Source organism: Symsagittifera roscoffensis, chromosome 1 (genome assembly GCF_963678635.1).
Source record: "Symsagittifera roscoffensis chromosome 1, txSymRosc1.1, whole genome shotgun sequence".
NCBI lineage: Eukaryota > Metazoa > Xenacoelomorpha > Acoela > Convolutidae > Symsagittifera > Symsagittifera roscoffensis.
This window is the reverse complement of record NC_087062.1, coordinates 21,216,508-21,230,888: the sequence shown is the minus strand read 5'-3', so window position 1 is coordinate 21,230,888 and position 14,381 is coordinate 21,216,508. Positions and strand designations below refer to the sequence as shown.

The window sequence follows — 14,381 nt, the reverse complement described above, 5'->3', positions numbered from 1 at the left end:
GTGTAATACTATCAAGTATGGTAGTCAATCCGGCAAACTTGAGATTATTTCAGAGCAATTTTTATAGTTTTATAATAGCGCTTAGCATACAGTGCTGATTTAAGTTACCCGGACGAAAAGAATAAAACTTGAAAATTAAAATGGCGTTTTTCTCAAATTGGGATGATGTTAGGTGAAAGTTGAAGCAGACAAAAATTGCTTAAAATTTCAGAAGAATTATTATTGTGCAATACCTTTGGCAAAATTCGGACCCAAATTTTTTTTTTACTAAAACGGTTAATTATTTGTTTTTTCAGTCAATCAGAAATTACGCTACAAATATCGAGACAATCACTGCTGACACTTTGTCAAAGTGACCCTTTTTCATAGCCCAGCAAAGTTTATAATGAATATAATCTCCAAAAACTTTTATTATTTAAATTCTTATAATTTATAGCCAAAAATGTGCTTTTTACTAAATAAAATTTGTACCCGAGGTTAAACCCTTTTTATACCCTTTGTTTGGCTACGTAAGAGGCTCACTTTGAACTAATTTTAGCAGTGATTGACCCGATAGTTGTAGCGTAACTTCTGATTGACTGAAAAAAAACAATAATTAACCATTTTTGGGGTAAAATTTTGGGTCCATATTTGGCCAAAAAAATTGCACCATAAAAATTCTGCCGAAGTTTTTACCTAACGTCAACCCAATTTGAGAAAAACTCAATGTAAATTTCAATTTTATTCGTTTTTCCGGATAGTTTAAATCAGCACTGTATGATCAGCGAAATTTTTTTACAGTACAGTAAATTGAAGTGAAAAACATTTTCATTGAAAAACCAAAATTCAAGCTTTACGGAAATACCTGAATGAGTTTGCAGCAGAAATGAAATAATAATGAATGAATTTTTTCTGAAGAATGTTCGCTAGAGCGGATGGTAGAATATTTGAAACACAGGGGAAATCCAGAAAATTCTAATAAAAATGAATGTGTCAGACCAGTGAATCAAAATATTACTGAAAATATACTGAAATTTTGGGAGCGTTTACTATTAATGATTAACAAAGAAGCTTGATACAGCTAATTGAAATAAATTTCGGAAAATTATTTACGAAGTTTTGGCCAGATGTCAATTGATTTGAGTTTTCGAAGACTAAAGAGAACCGCAAAAAGTACTCTCCGGTAAACTTAATTTAGCATATGCTTATTCCTCCTTGGTTTTTATTGGTAGAAAATGACGCGCGTCTGTCTCTCGTCAGTATAGGGTGCATGATTGATTAAGCAAATGACGCTGAAGATAGACGTAAATAACTGTCAACACGGTTACATTCTCGCCCAATAGGTATAGTGCGGGGTAATGGTTAATGCAGATCCGACTTGATCTGAATTCTCTTCAAATAGATTTGGAAACCAATTGGAGGCAACTTATCTCAAGATTACTTCTAAAGACTCTTAACATTAAAATTCAGGAGAAACATCGAAGAAATTCCTGCGGAGAAAGTATGTTTCTGATAAAGTATAGCACCAATCGATAACTTATCAAAAAAGGAAGAAACAAATCATGTCAACTTTTCCCCAAGTATTTTGGACTCAAAAGTAATCAAGGGTGAAACAAGTCTCTTAGCACCTAATCTTCAAACGCATTTATCATTCAGCCATGTTGTCAAAAACACCCAACTTTTAAAACAAAATGTAATCATTTCTGTTTGAACTTCAAATAAGTGACAACCCAGCGGCCCGAAGGCACATTAGCATCAGTATGCTTAACATTAGAAAACATTTGAGCGTCCATAATTCTTCATGGGGGTTTCTTTGACTAGTATGAATTATTTCCATCTTGCTTGGTTCTATTTGAAATATAATTAAACCCATGTAGAATAAAACGCTGACCGGAATTAAATCACCAGACGACCGGATTATTTAACCTTAAAACTTAACGGCGCGACTTCCTTCCGAATCCTTATTTGGACTGACCGCAGATTTTGAAAGTCCAAAGTTATTAAAGGCAAACAATTATTTTTCTTCATGCAGAACTATGTTCGCGCGCAATATTTTTAGAAGAAATATAATAGTATATCTTTGTGGAGAATGTTTACTTTTTAATGAAAAAAAAAATGGGACTGACAATTTTTACGGGTTCGATTATAAAACAATGACCGCTATAGTACAGATTGGCTGACCAGTTGCCCAAATCTTATAAATGTCGTAAATAAGAATATAAAAATAATATTTTTGAGACTGCGATCAAGGAAAGATCTCGTGAAAAAAATATCTTTAAAGAAAAATTTTGAGCAAAATATTTTGAAATTTTTATCAATAAGTATAAAGGGAATCATAGCCCTGCTCAAAAAAAGTTAAGACAGGAAATATTTTATGAGTTCTAGAATGAAAATAAAAAGAACGAAATTTCAATATTTATGAAATTTTTTGGTTGACATACCTTCGGCGTTGTGTGACGTTGAGAAAAGTTGAATTGAGGCGACCGCAGTTAAATATAGGCAGTTTGGTTTGCATATGGTGTTCTTCAATTTTTTAAATCCCGAATTGAACTGATTTCTTGACAGCCGTTCTGTCTCTCATTATTGGAAAAGCTAGCCGTTACGTTTGATTCAGAGTTTCATTCAGAAAAATAGGCACCATCTTCACAAGAGAATACCAGTGACAGAGATGGATGACTTTGACGGAACTGAATCAAGATCTCCTTTGAACTATTACAAAATGCTTTTCAAAAATGCACTTCAACCTCAACAGTTGCTTTTAAAAATTTAAATAAAGGAAAAAAAAGAAAGAACATAAAGGACCTGATAAAATGAATATGGCTAAAAGCCAAACCAAAAAATATACATCATAGCATCGAAATTTGTTTCAGAGGCGTGGAAGGCTTATTTTAAGCTTTTTAACAAAGGTCGCCATTTCAACTTACAAAGGTTGTAAGTTTTTTCAAAGGTCGCCATTTCAATTTTCGGGTTATGGCGAAAACTTATAACTTAAAACTTAAAACTTGAAAGCTTCTTGGATTAGAAGTTTTTTCTTGCACCACGCCTATCCTAACACCACTCTACTGATTTGTTTAAAAGTGTCCTCAAAAGTAAGTAGAGTATAATGCAACTATATGCAGGCTCTGTGAGTCACGGAACTTTGCTCACATGTTCGACCCGCACTGAGAAAAATGGGTTACGATCATTTATACAATCCAAAGAACAGGCTTGGAGCATCTTTAAATTGACTGAAATTTATCTCATTTCAAAACTGGAACAAAATCCACTTGTATCGTTTCTAAATAGATTTAATTTCATTTTCTCTGTCTCTTTATATTTCAGTTTTTGATAGATTTTAAAAGGATTTTAATCGGTTTGAACCAAATTTAATCTATCTTTTTTGTACCTATTTTATTCAAATTATGATAAGAAACTCTAATGTATGCTTTCCAAATTTTTTTGTGTCGATACATGATCTGGAAAGAAATTATCAGATCAACTAACATGCGAATTATAAGCAGCGTAATTGATTTTCCAAATTGTTTTACCTATTTTCTTATTGTTCCGACTTTCGATACGAAAGTAACGGAATATTTGTGCTCGGGGTGGGTTTTTTTTTCTTCAGACAAATTTCGACTTTTTAACTAGCCATTTTTGACGGAGTTTTTTTATATCATTCGAAAGGTATTGTTGTCCTGAGCTCAAATTTGAAAAGATATTTCACCTGTGATCATTTTTCGTAAAGTTATGGGGGGTTAAAGATTGCCATTTTGGCCAATTTGGGACAACTAACGCGCGATATATTTCGCGCTATTAACGCGTAAGCGGAGAGTTAATCCGTCTTAAAATCGTTCCAAATTGGTTAAAAGAAGCTTATTTGCCATTATTGATTGGTTACAAGGAGCTAAATCTATCTTTTTGTACTTTAAATGGCGTGCGGGGGGATGATTTTCATAAAAAATTTCAAATTTAAAAAAAAATTTTTTTTAATTTTATTACATTTAACTTTTTAATGTTATTACTGCTCCATAAAACCTTAAAAGGCAGTCGGAACATTCAGGGCTTTGCCCTGATACGAGCAGTCTTGTTTGCTTTACACAATTGACTCAAAACGTCAATCTGAAGACTAGCATTTGATTAAAATTTCACTTAAGTTTACTTTCTATCACCAGGAAAGCCTGATATTGTAGATTCTTCAAAGAATCTCCAGAAACTGTTATTTTGCAGAGAAATTTCCCTGAAGTGACTATAGATCAGTTTTTTACATCAAACACTTTCCAAATTTTAGAAGCTTAAGCCAATACTGTACAATATAAACCATATAAACGCCATATAAAGTACAAAGTGACTGACTTTGCTACTAGCAACAAATCAATTATGGCAAAATTATTTCCTTCAACCAATTTAGGAAGATTTCTAGGACGGATTAAATCTCCGTTCACGCGTTAGTAGCGCAAATTATATATCGCGTTAATTGTCCCTAATTGGCCAAAAGGGCATTCTTTAAACCTCCATAATTTTGCAAAAAACTAATAACAGGTAACTTTTTTTCTAATTTAAGCTCAGGACAACAATAGCTTTTGAATGATATATAAAATCGATCAAAAATGGCTAGTTAAAAAGTCGAAAAATGTCTGAAGAAAAAAAGCACCCTGTGCACAAATATTCTGTTACTTTCGTTATGAAAGTCGGAACAATAAAATGCATTTAGTTTGCTCGAAATCCATTTATGTCATCGCATATAATTTGTTCAAAACCAATTTGTTTTGGACTTCTGCTGATAAAAATTCGGGCGCGTTTCTTTGAAACAAAATGAGTGTGGTCAAAAGTGAAGAGAGTGAAACATGCACATTCGTAAATACAATGAGTCACGGAGTTTGCTCACATTTTTGTTCCGACTTTCGATACGAAAGTAACGGAATACTTGTGCTCGGGTTGGGTTTTCTTTTTCTTCAGACAAATTTCGACTTTTTAACTAGCCATTTTTGACGGAATTTTTTTAAATATCATTCGAAAGCTATCGTTGTCATACGCTCAAATTTGAAAAGATATTTCACCTTTGATCATTTTTGGTAGAGTTATAAGGGTTTAAATATTGCCATTTTGGCCAATTTGGGACAATTAACACGCGATATAATTCGCACTATTAACGAGTAAGCGGAGAGTTAATCCGTCTTAGAAATCGTTTCAAATTGGTTGAAAGAAACTTATTTGCCATAATTGATTTGTTACAAGGAGCAAAATTTATATTTTTGCAGTTTATATGGCGTGTGGGTTGATGATTTTCATTAAAAAATTTCAAATTTTAGATTTTTTTCATTTTGTTTTATTTCATCGAGTTTTTTAATGTTATTACTGCTCCATAAACCTTTAATGGCAGTCGGAACATTCAAGGCTTCGCCCTGATACGAGCAGTCTTGTTTAAACTTCATGATCTAATTTTCCTTGATTGATGTTTGTCACATCTAAAAATAGCCTTGATGACAAAATTTACATCGATTAACTTCATATTATATTTCTTTTTAAAAGTTTCAGATCATGGAACCATATATTAATAAAACAGTATAATGTAAGATCTAGCCAGGACGAAAATTGTTTGAAATTTTTTGCTGAAAAATAGAGACGTTCAACATTTTTTGAAACTCTAATTAACTGGCTGATTTTTTTTTTAAATAGAATGAGTTGTGTTGTTGCTCCTATCACTAAAATAGAGAAAAACTTTATTTCTTAGGTAGTTCTTATTTTTAAAGCGCAAAATTACGTCATCACAGCGCGAAATCACGTCTGAGGTAGTTCTTTTTTTGAGCGCGAAATCACGTCATCAAATAACTGTAGGAATGGCCATAGTAATATATCGAAATGAAGCACTTGCAATTGTGATTCAAACTACCTTGAAAGTTTATTAAAAAAATGTTATCACGAAAAATCGGTTTGAAATTTTTAATTTTTAATTTTTGTTCCGACTTTCGATACGAAAGTAACGGAATGTTTGTGCTCGGGGTGGGTTTTTTTTCTTCAGACAAATTTCGACTTCTTAACTAGCCATTTTTGACGGAATTTTTTTTATCATTCGAAAGCTATGGTTGTCTTGAGCTTAAATTTGAAAAGATATTTCACCTGTGATCATTTTTCGTAAAGTTATGGGGGTTTAAAGATTGCCATTTTGGCCAATTTGGGACAATTAGCGCGCGATATATTTCGCTCTATTAACGCGTAAGCGGAGAGATAATCTGTCTTAGAAATCATTCCAAATTGGTTGAAAGAAGCTTATTTGCCATAACTGATTTGTTACAAGGAGCTAAATCTATCCTTTTGTATTTTATATGGCGTGTGGGGGGATGATTTTCATAAAAAAATTTCAAATTTTAGAAAAAAAATATTTTATTTTTTTTTACATTTAATTTTTCAATGTTATTACTGCTTCACCTTAAAAGGCAGTCGGAACATTCAGGGCTTCGCCCTGATACGAGCAGTCTTGTTACTTTTTATTCTTGCGCTTGGAAAATTTTGAGCGACTTGCATATCAACTGGGTATTTGTGCTTGATTTTCACTTTCTAGTCTTCGATCAATTAACATCAAATGCAAAAATTATGAAAAAAAAAGAAAAACTGCCGTCTTATATCTGACTTAATGTGCCCGAAACAGGCTCTTGCAGCCTAATGGCGTCCATCCAATCCATATAATAAAAAAAGAGTGAATTGTAACCAATGAATAATTATGGTAACCCTATATTGAAATAGTAACCCTATATGTTGTTATTAGCAGCGGTGGGGTGGTCTGCGGCTTAAAAAGCTTTATCCAAAAGGGCACTAACTGAATCCAACATAGCAAAGATTACTGATTAAGATTTTGTAATCACTCTTTAGGATTTGCCGGAGACGTGCAAAGATTGCTGGACCTGGGCTCAGAGTCAAATTAGACTCCTGCCACTGCTAATTTGGGTGCCAATTTTCACAGCATGCTACGTTTGTTAAACTTATCTTAATTTCAATCTTTTATATCTTCAAAGGTGTCAAGTTAGATTCAAATAATCGAAATTTTTAAACCGTTAGAGACAAGACTATTCATTTTTCTTATTTCAAAACCTGTGAAACTATTTTTGAAGATCACTGAGTTGAACTCTATACAAACAATGCTCATCATATAATTCATTAGAGGTTTAAGGAGTCTTAATGGGTTCTCAAAAATCTAAGACTAGCGTTTTTGTCAACTCCAGTATGCTGTTTGAAAATATCTCGAAGTTGTTATTGCCTTATATTGCGCATTAGTTGTTCCATTTGGAAAAAATTTTTTAAGTTTCATAAACATATCCTGGGGCAGATGTAGTTTTTTTGACGCGAGAAAAGATTTTCAAAAGAACGTTCTTTCAATCTATATTTTACGTTGATCAAATGAATTTGCAAAAAAAAAATTCCAAATGAAAGACCCAATTTTGAAAAAACCAAAACTGCCGGGGTTGAGCCTTTTTTGAAAACTTTGAAAAGTATATGATTCTTTGGTTCCACCGTCAACATATTTTTATTTTGGCGCCTTTAAAAAAACAGGAATGCCACCAGTTTCGGTCCTAAGCATTTCCAGTCCAGACTGCAATCTCCTTGATATTATTCAACAGAACCTAGTAAAAAAAGAGGCATATCGTTTTTACGATTCAAACCATCTTTTTTTCTGAGAAATTAGTTGTACAATAAACTTGCCACTTCGCAGGTTTTTCTAGATAGCGCCACGTTTGATTCTTTTTTCTTCCTTCGGCTATCAATTTAAGTCAATATAAAAATTTTTGTTTGTACAAAAAACGCAATATTTTAAGATAGGGAAGAGATTTCCGGGAACGCTGGATAATTATTGAGACAGGGAATAGGCTTCTTAAAACATAGCCAGCAGTCCCGGAAATCTATTCCCTATCTTGAAACACGGGAGACCGCCGGCACCTCTCCCCCCCTGATCAACCCCAACATATACTACTTTGGTATAAGTTTATCGATTGTATCCAGATTGCAATTTCATATTAATTCTTCAATTTTTACTTTGATGATTTTCAATTCTCAAATAGATTCATTATCTTAAGCAATATTTGTTTCCTTTTCTAAAAGCTTAGTATAATTCACGACCAAAAAAAAACATTATTATGATAAATCTTTCAGCATTTTTTAAAGAAAATTGGCTCGCGTGAAAGAAATGAGGTCACATTTTTTTAAAAACACCTAAAAAACTTATTTGAATTTTTAAATAAACTCAGTACAATGTTTTGATGTTTTTTCTTAATTTTCTGGAGCTATTTTTGTCTATTCCATGGATTTTGATACGCCGGTCAATGTGTTCAATAAATCGGAAACCCTACTTAATTTCATTGATAAAATTACACCTAAACATTGCCGTTCAAGGGTAATAAGAACAATCATAGCATCACCCTGACACAAAAAATCTTGTTGTTCCAACTTTGATAAAACTTATGGAATATTGTGCTCGAGCTGGTTTTTTCAGGCAAATTTCAACTTTTCAAATAGCAATTTTTCACAAAACAAATTTTTTGTCTTCTGAAGTTTTAATGTTTATGAGTTTAAATTATGAGGATTGGAATACTGCCAATTTGACCATTTTGGAATAATTAACGGGCAGTATACTTCGTGCTATCAACGCGTAAGGTACGACTATTTTATCCGGCTCATGAAGCTGTTTCAAATTAAAATGAGGTCTGTCATTGCTAAATTTGTCACTTTGTCCTTCAAACAGCGTGCAGGGATATAATTTTCAAAAGAAAATCACAATTAAAAAAAATCATTTTTTTTAAATTTCATAATTTTGTAATCGAACACTACTCATAGAGGTTATTGAGCAGCCGGAACGTTCAGGACGTCGCCTTCACACGAGCAGTCATTTTGTTTTTCAGATTGTATGGAAACTCGTTGAAGTTGTAAAAACAGCTGTTATATTATTGTTTATTTTTTGAGACATAGTATTAGTAGTGGATTTTCCTATTCTCTTTTATTCCAAATTTTTTCGATATATATTTTTTTGAATCTCCTTAAGACACCTCAAACGTCAAAACTATTGACACTAAGAGCCAAAACCGCCTTTAAAATCTTTTACGGTAATTTTATTAGAACAGGTTTTGTATTAAATAATAAGAGCGGTTACATTTAAAAAGCAGTTGCTCATATTAGGTCTAAATAAAGGAGAAGCTTCCAGCCCAATGGTCTAGCGAACTCCAAAATGTACCCGCCAATAAATTGTAATCAATTGGCTTCAATGATGGTATCAGCATGTGTAAAATTAAAATTCAGAACAGTAACTCAGACTTGATTGCAAGTAATCAATATTAAAGGGACAAATCGGAGACAAAACAGCAACTTCTGGCTTTTTACAACCCCCTCCCCCACCTGGATTTGTTTTTCAAGTCTGAAAACTTGTTTTAATGTTGTCATAATGGCATGAAAAATTTCATGATGAACAAATAAACCATTCATACTTTGTCCTTCATGCCTTTCAATGACAAATCACGCATTTAGCCATGCAAAAGTAACTTTTTTTTTTAAAATGACACGGTGGGAGAGTGGAAAAGTGCCCAGCTTTTCGTATGTCTTATGCATAGTAGCGGATTTACGCGGCAAAAAAGCGAGAGGTCAGATATTTTTGTAAGCTAATTTGAAATCTTGTTTCCCTCTTTTTTCAATTTGCTTTTAAAAGTTTTTTTTAAACAGCTTGACTCTCATTTAGTCAATCTTTTTCCTTAACAAACGTAAAAACATGATTGTGTAACCGGTTGCTCAAAATAATAAATCACTCGGCGCCATAACTCATTTTTAAACAATTTAGTTAATTCAGCTTGTAGCATTCCCGATCTTCATTAGAGGGGATCCTTGCATACAGCAAAACTCCAGGCAGTTCAATTTGCAAATAAATCGCATAGCAAACAGTGCAAAATAGAGTGCGATGCAAAAATTGATTTAAAAAGCCGTTTTTGGCCAATATTTATTTCAAAAACTCTCGTGCGAAGCAAAAATTGATTCAAAATAAAGTTTTTTCAATGTTTTGGGGGACAGCTCAGAAACCGGATTTTTTTTCACGAGTTTTTACAGATAATATTTTCCTCTTTTCATTATATTTCATTATATTTCACAACTTAAAATATGAAATTTTTAGTATTTCAACTTCTATTTCGTACCTTAACATCGAAAGGCTCCTATCGACAACCATGATGTTGGTTTTCAGTTAAACGTTTTATGAGCCAATATTGTTACTCAACTGCCTCTGCTGTTTCAAAACAGTTTGACGGAGTATCTCTGGCAATGAAAACACTCTGACAAATAATTTATGCTATACTCAAATCACAATTAAACGCCAACACCAAAAAACAACTATTACTGGGTCTTTTTTGGTTTCGTCTAAGAATGAGCCAACTCTCAAAGCGTCGCACCACGAATGATATTTTAACGAGAAAAAGTTTAAGCAAGAGAAGAATTTTTGCAAAATGCCAAACACTTTTATGGAAAGTACAGCCAATAACAGATGCTACGGCGAATCAAGTCACACTCCCATCTAAAATGAAATAGTTTCGAATGGCTGCAAACAGACGGAAACAGTTGGATGTAAAAGTCCCACGCATCCTCATTGAGCAAAACGAGTTTTTTGTGATCTCTCACTTGTTTAACCCTATCCAGTACACTGAACCAACTAATCACAAACGAATCATTGTTTGCGATGATCCCGAGATGATAAGTTCACAAAAATTGTCCTTCTAAGGACGCTTGTGAAAATACTACCAAAATATTTTTTTTTATCAGATATCTTCAATTTAAATTTCTATATCTGGCGTCGCAGCATCTGGTCTTGCGTGCTTATAGGCCTTGTTCAAAAAGAAAAACAAAAACTAATTCGGTAGTTTTCGAAGATTGTAGATAAATTAGCAACAAACTGCCGGCTTGAAAAAACGTTGTTAGATTTTTCACAAGCTGCCCTTCATTCATTTGGGAGAAAGAGACCATTTTATCGGGTTTTTTTTCAGCTTTCTTAATTAACCAAATTGCAGTGGAGCTCAACCTTATAATTTGGAAATAGTTAGGAGTTTGAAAAGACACTCTCTGAAAACAAGCTAATTTCTTTTTATGCCTTGAGTAGTCAAAAAACCACAAAGAAGATGAAGAAGAAGTACCACGCTTCAAAACATCAAATTTGTTTACCAAGACAAAACTGATAAAAACATTTCTTGTAAATTTTTTCTTATTTTGGTTGATTCGTTCAGATTTTAAACTTCAAAAAATAATCCTACTTACATGCTTGTCAGCTTTTTTATTGAAAAGAGGACTTCCTCATCTTGTATCAAGCGAAGAACAAGTTCATCCCACTTTGAATTGCATTCCTGACGTGATGCAGGGCTAAGATTAGGAGCTGATAACCCCTTTGAATATTGCCTTTTTTGCCAAAACTCAAAAACAGCTAAGCAGTCAAATCAGGTTGAAAATATTTTATATCAGGCTTAATCAGCGGTAAAAAAAATCTGATTAATCGCATATCTTATTTTTCCCATTATTTTTCTAATGGATCTTTTTGGAAAAGCTTTTCAAAATTGTAGTTTATACCCTTACGAACGTTGGTTCTGCCTCGGTGCAATTTTCTATGTTTCCTTTTCATTTGGGGACTCGAAATAAAGCAACCTCCGCTGTAATGTTTTGCTAGGTATGTGCTTCAGACTAGCAGAAACTACAAAAAGCACTGAGCATACCACAAACAGCAAGCAAAATCTCTAGTTTTGTTTTTGTAGAATGCAACATCTTGCCTATTTTTTGCGAATGAAAGCAAGTTTCGCTAAATGTCTGCATATAAAATGGAGATCTTGCAATGTTCTTGCGAGCGAAAAGCAGGAATGCTGTATTTTCTTGCTGCAATTCCTGCTGAGTATTTTGCAACCTATTCATTTCGAGAACACTGGGCAGGTTGGCAGTGAACTATTTTCAGACATGATCTTTTTGTATTCAGTTTTGGTTTTGAGAAACTGCGGTTTTTTGTTTTCGTTTTTCTCACAGCTTTGTTATTGTGCAAGTAGTTTAGAATTTTTTGACCCTAATCTTAAAAAAAGAAAACAAAAATCTTCTTCAAACTATTGTCGTTTGTTCTGCATGGTAAGATAAAAAAGATCGGAACAAAAAAACTAAAGATAAGAACTTTTTGACAGTCATAGTAAATTAAGAACTTTGGGAGTTTTGGAAGCACTTTTAAAAATATTTTTTTTGTGTGTGTAGTTCTATTGAGTTTTTTAGTTTTTGATTCCAAAAAGAGCTAAAATACCAAAAAAGCTAACTTTATTCAGGTGAAACTCAGAAAATCAATTTGGTAATTTCGAATTTTTTTGGCCTTTTTCAAAGGCGCAGAAAATTTGGTCAAAGCGGGGTCTTATCAGTGATTTAGGAGAGCTCAGAAAATCAATTTAGTAATTTCGAAATTTTTTGAAAATCCGTCCACCTCGAAAAAAATCCTAGATCCGCCCCTCCGTGTAATCAAGTTGACCTTGCTAGAAACAAGTTAGATATCCAAAAACTTCAGAACAGTCGCAAGACTTCTGAAAAAGAATAAAAAGATGTTTTCCATAAAAAAGAATCAATATAAATCCTTAGCTTTTAAGATATTAAATTGGCCACATCTGGTTATAGGAAAAGAAAAACTCATGTCTAGCTATTTCAATCGCAATTAGCGCTTTGACTTTTCGGGCAAATGAACTGGTTATATACGTGTCTAACAATAAATGCTAGTCTCAAGGTCACAAAATCAAAATTGCGCAGATAAAAGTTTGAAATGTCCTTTGAAATATACACATTTTCACAAAAAATTGTCCTACCTTTCTTCAGAATAGAGATATAAGTTCCAAGTTTAACAAGCCTTTTTTACTAATAGAATTATTTCGAGAGTCTGAATAGGAAAGCGGTCCCTCTGATTTTGATTTTAAGTCAATCTAAGAATGTCATGGAGATAAAAGACCAATGATTGATAAATGGGTAACATATTGAAAGAATTAGACAAATCCAACCCAATCAAGGCGTGAAATAACAGAAACTAATCTCTCCTCGGTCTACTATTTATAATGGGTAGTAACATCTGATAGTGGGATTATCGGAACAACCTTTTCGAATTTTGGCTTGCTCTGATCTGCTATTGGATCCAGAAGATTGACCTGTTCTGGTTTATTTCCATTTCTGAACTAAGGAGAGAATTAAAACAGAAAAAAGAAAGATTACAAGAAAGTCGGCATAAGCCTTAAGATTAAAAGAAGAGATTCGTTGTATAAATTTTAAGAAAAAGCTCGACCAAAGTTGTATTATACTAAAATCAATTTTTTTCTTTTTGCAAACCAAAGCAAAATTAACAGCAAATATCCTCAATCGCAAAAATGATTTTTATGCTTAAATAAGATATCCATTTTTAATAACGAATTTCCCAGACAAGGATTAGCTCTAACGTGAAAAGTTTTGAAAACCTTATCTGAGTTGCAATGTCCAGCTTCTTAACACAGGTGAATTGCTTTTCACGCATCTAAATATATCGTGCTTTTTATTGCGGATAAACTTATCCCACTATTTCTGCGATTTGACCTCCTTGCGACATCTTTTTTGGCCCATCAGCCCTGAAGTTTTTCTGAAAGCGCGTTTGGCGCCAAAATATACAAATTTTGAGTCTGGTTGGGGGGTAAAGGAACTTCAAATTAGCACTAATGCGTTTCTGGACCTTTGCCTATTTTATGGAATTGTGTGTAAACATTGTCTGAGTGAGCCTCTTTGTTTTGGGGGAAATATATTGCCTGAAAAAATATCAGCTTTCAAGGTGAAAAACATCCTTCGAGTGCTCAGCTGTCTTAAAATCAATTATTCGCAGGGTAAGTTTCTCATTTCAAATTCAAAATAAAAGATAATGACATGAAAATAGAGCTACCTCTCAAAAAATCAATGAAAAATAACCGGAAAAGTTCCAAGGCACAATCTAACAACAAAAGCCGGTTGCTGCCATGGTAGCGCGAAAAGCTGTAACCACCTTGAATCAAAGAAGAAGTTAGAAAATAGGGGGAAAATCTTTAAATTAAAAAAAATATGTGTTATCATAAAACTTTGGGTTATTTAAGAAAACTTGTTATTTTTTTTATTGAACACGAATAAATTCCATACAAAAGCTGCAATATAAGAATAAGAATTTTAAGAATAGTGTAAAAGTTGCTACATAATTGATCTGTATTTCATCAACATCGTGCGTCATCATAATGAACAAACTAGCACTTCTAAACACATTTGTGCTAAATACCTGTCATCTGAAAATGCCACCGAAATACAGTGCTGATTTAAATTAATCCCGCACTGAAGTTTCATGAATAATATTCGATTATATTGGTTTTTCATTGTCAGTCTACATAAAATAACAAAAATAATAGATCATAATTAGAAAA

At 33.0% G+C, this 14,381-nt stretch overlaps 1 protein-coding gene across 9 annotated transcripts in view; it reads right to left on the bottom strand.

Moving 5' to 3' along the window:
- Positions 1–14,381, bottom strand: part of LOC134855423 (uncharacterized) — a 103,194-nt gene that overhangs the window by 49,191 nt on the left and 39,622 nt on the right. Inside the window, exons 1-2 of one of the 9 annotated variants that reach the window (XM_063871958.1) lie at positions 13,903–13,931; positions 12,789–13,121 (exon numbers count right to left, since the gene is read on the bottom strand). The exons of 4 other annotated variants lie outside the window; for them this stretch is intronic. The gene's annotated coding sequence lies outside the window, so the exon portion shown is untranslated. Of the gene's footprint in view, positions 1–844; positions 1,474–2,420; positions 2,656–12,788; positions 13,190–13,902; positions 13,932–14,381 lie in introns of those variants that run through there. 4 more of the 9 variants (XM_063872008.1, XM_063872001.1, XM_063871993.1 and 1 more) reach the window with 4 other exon arrangements.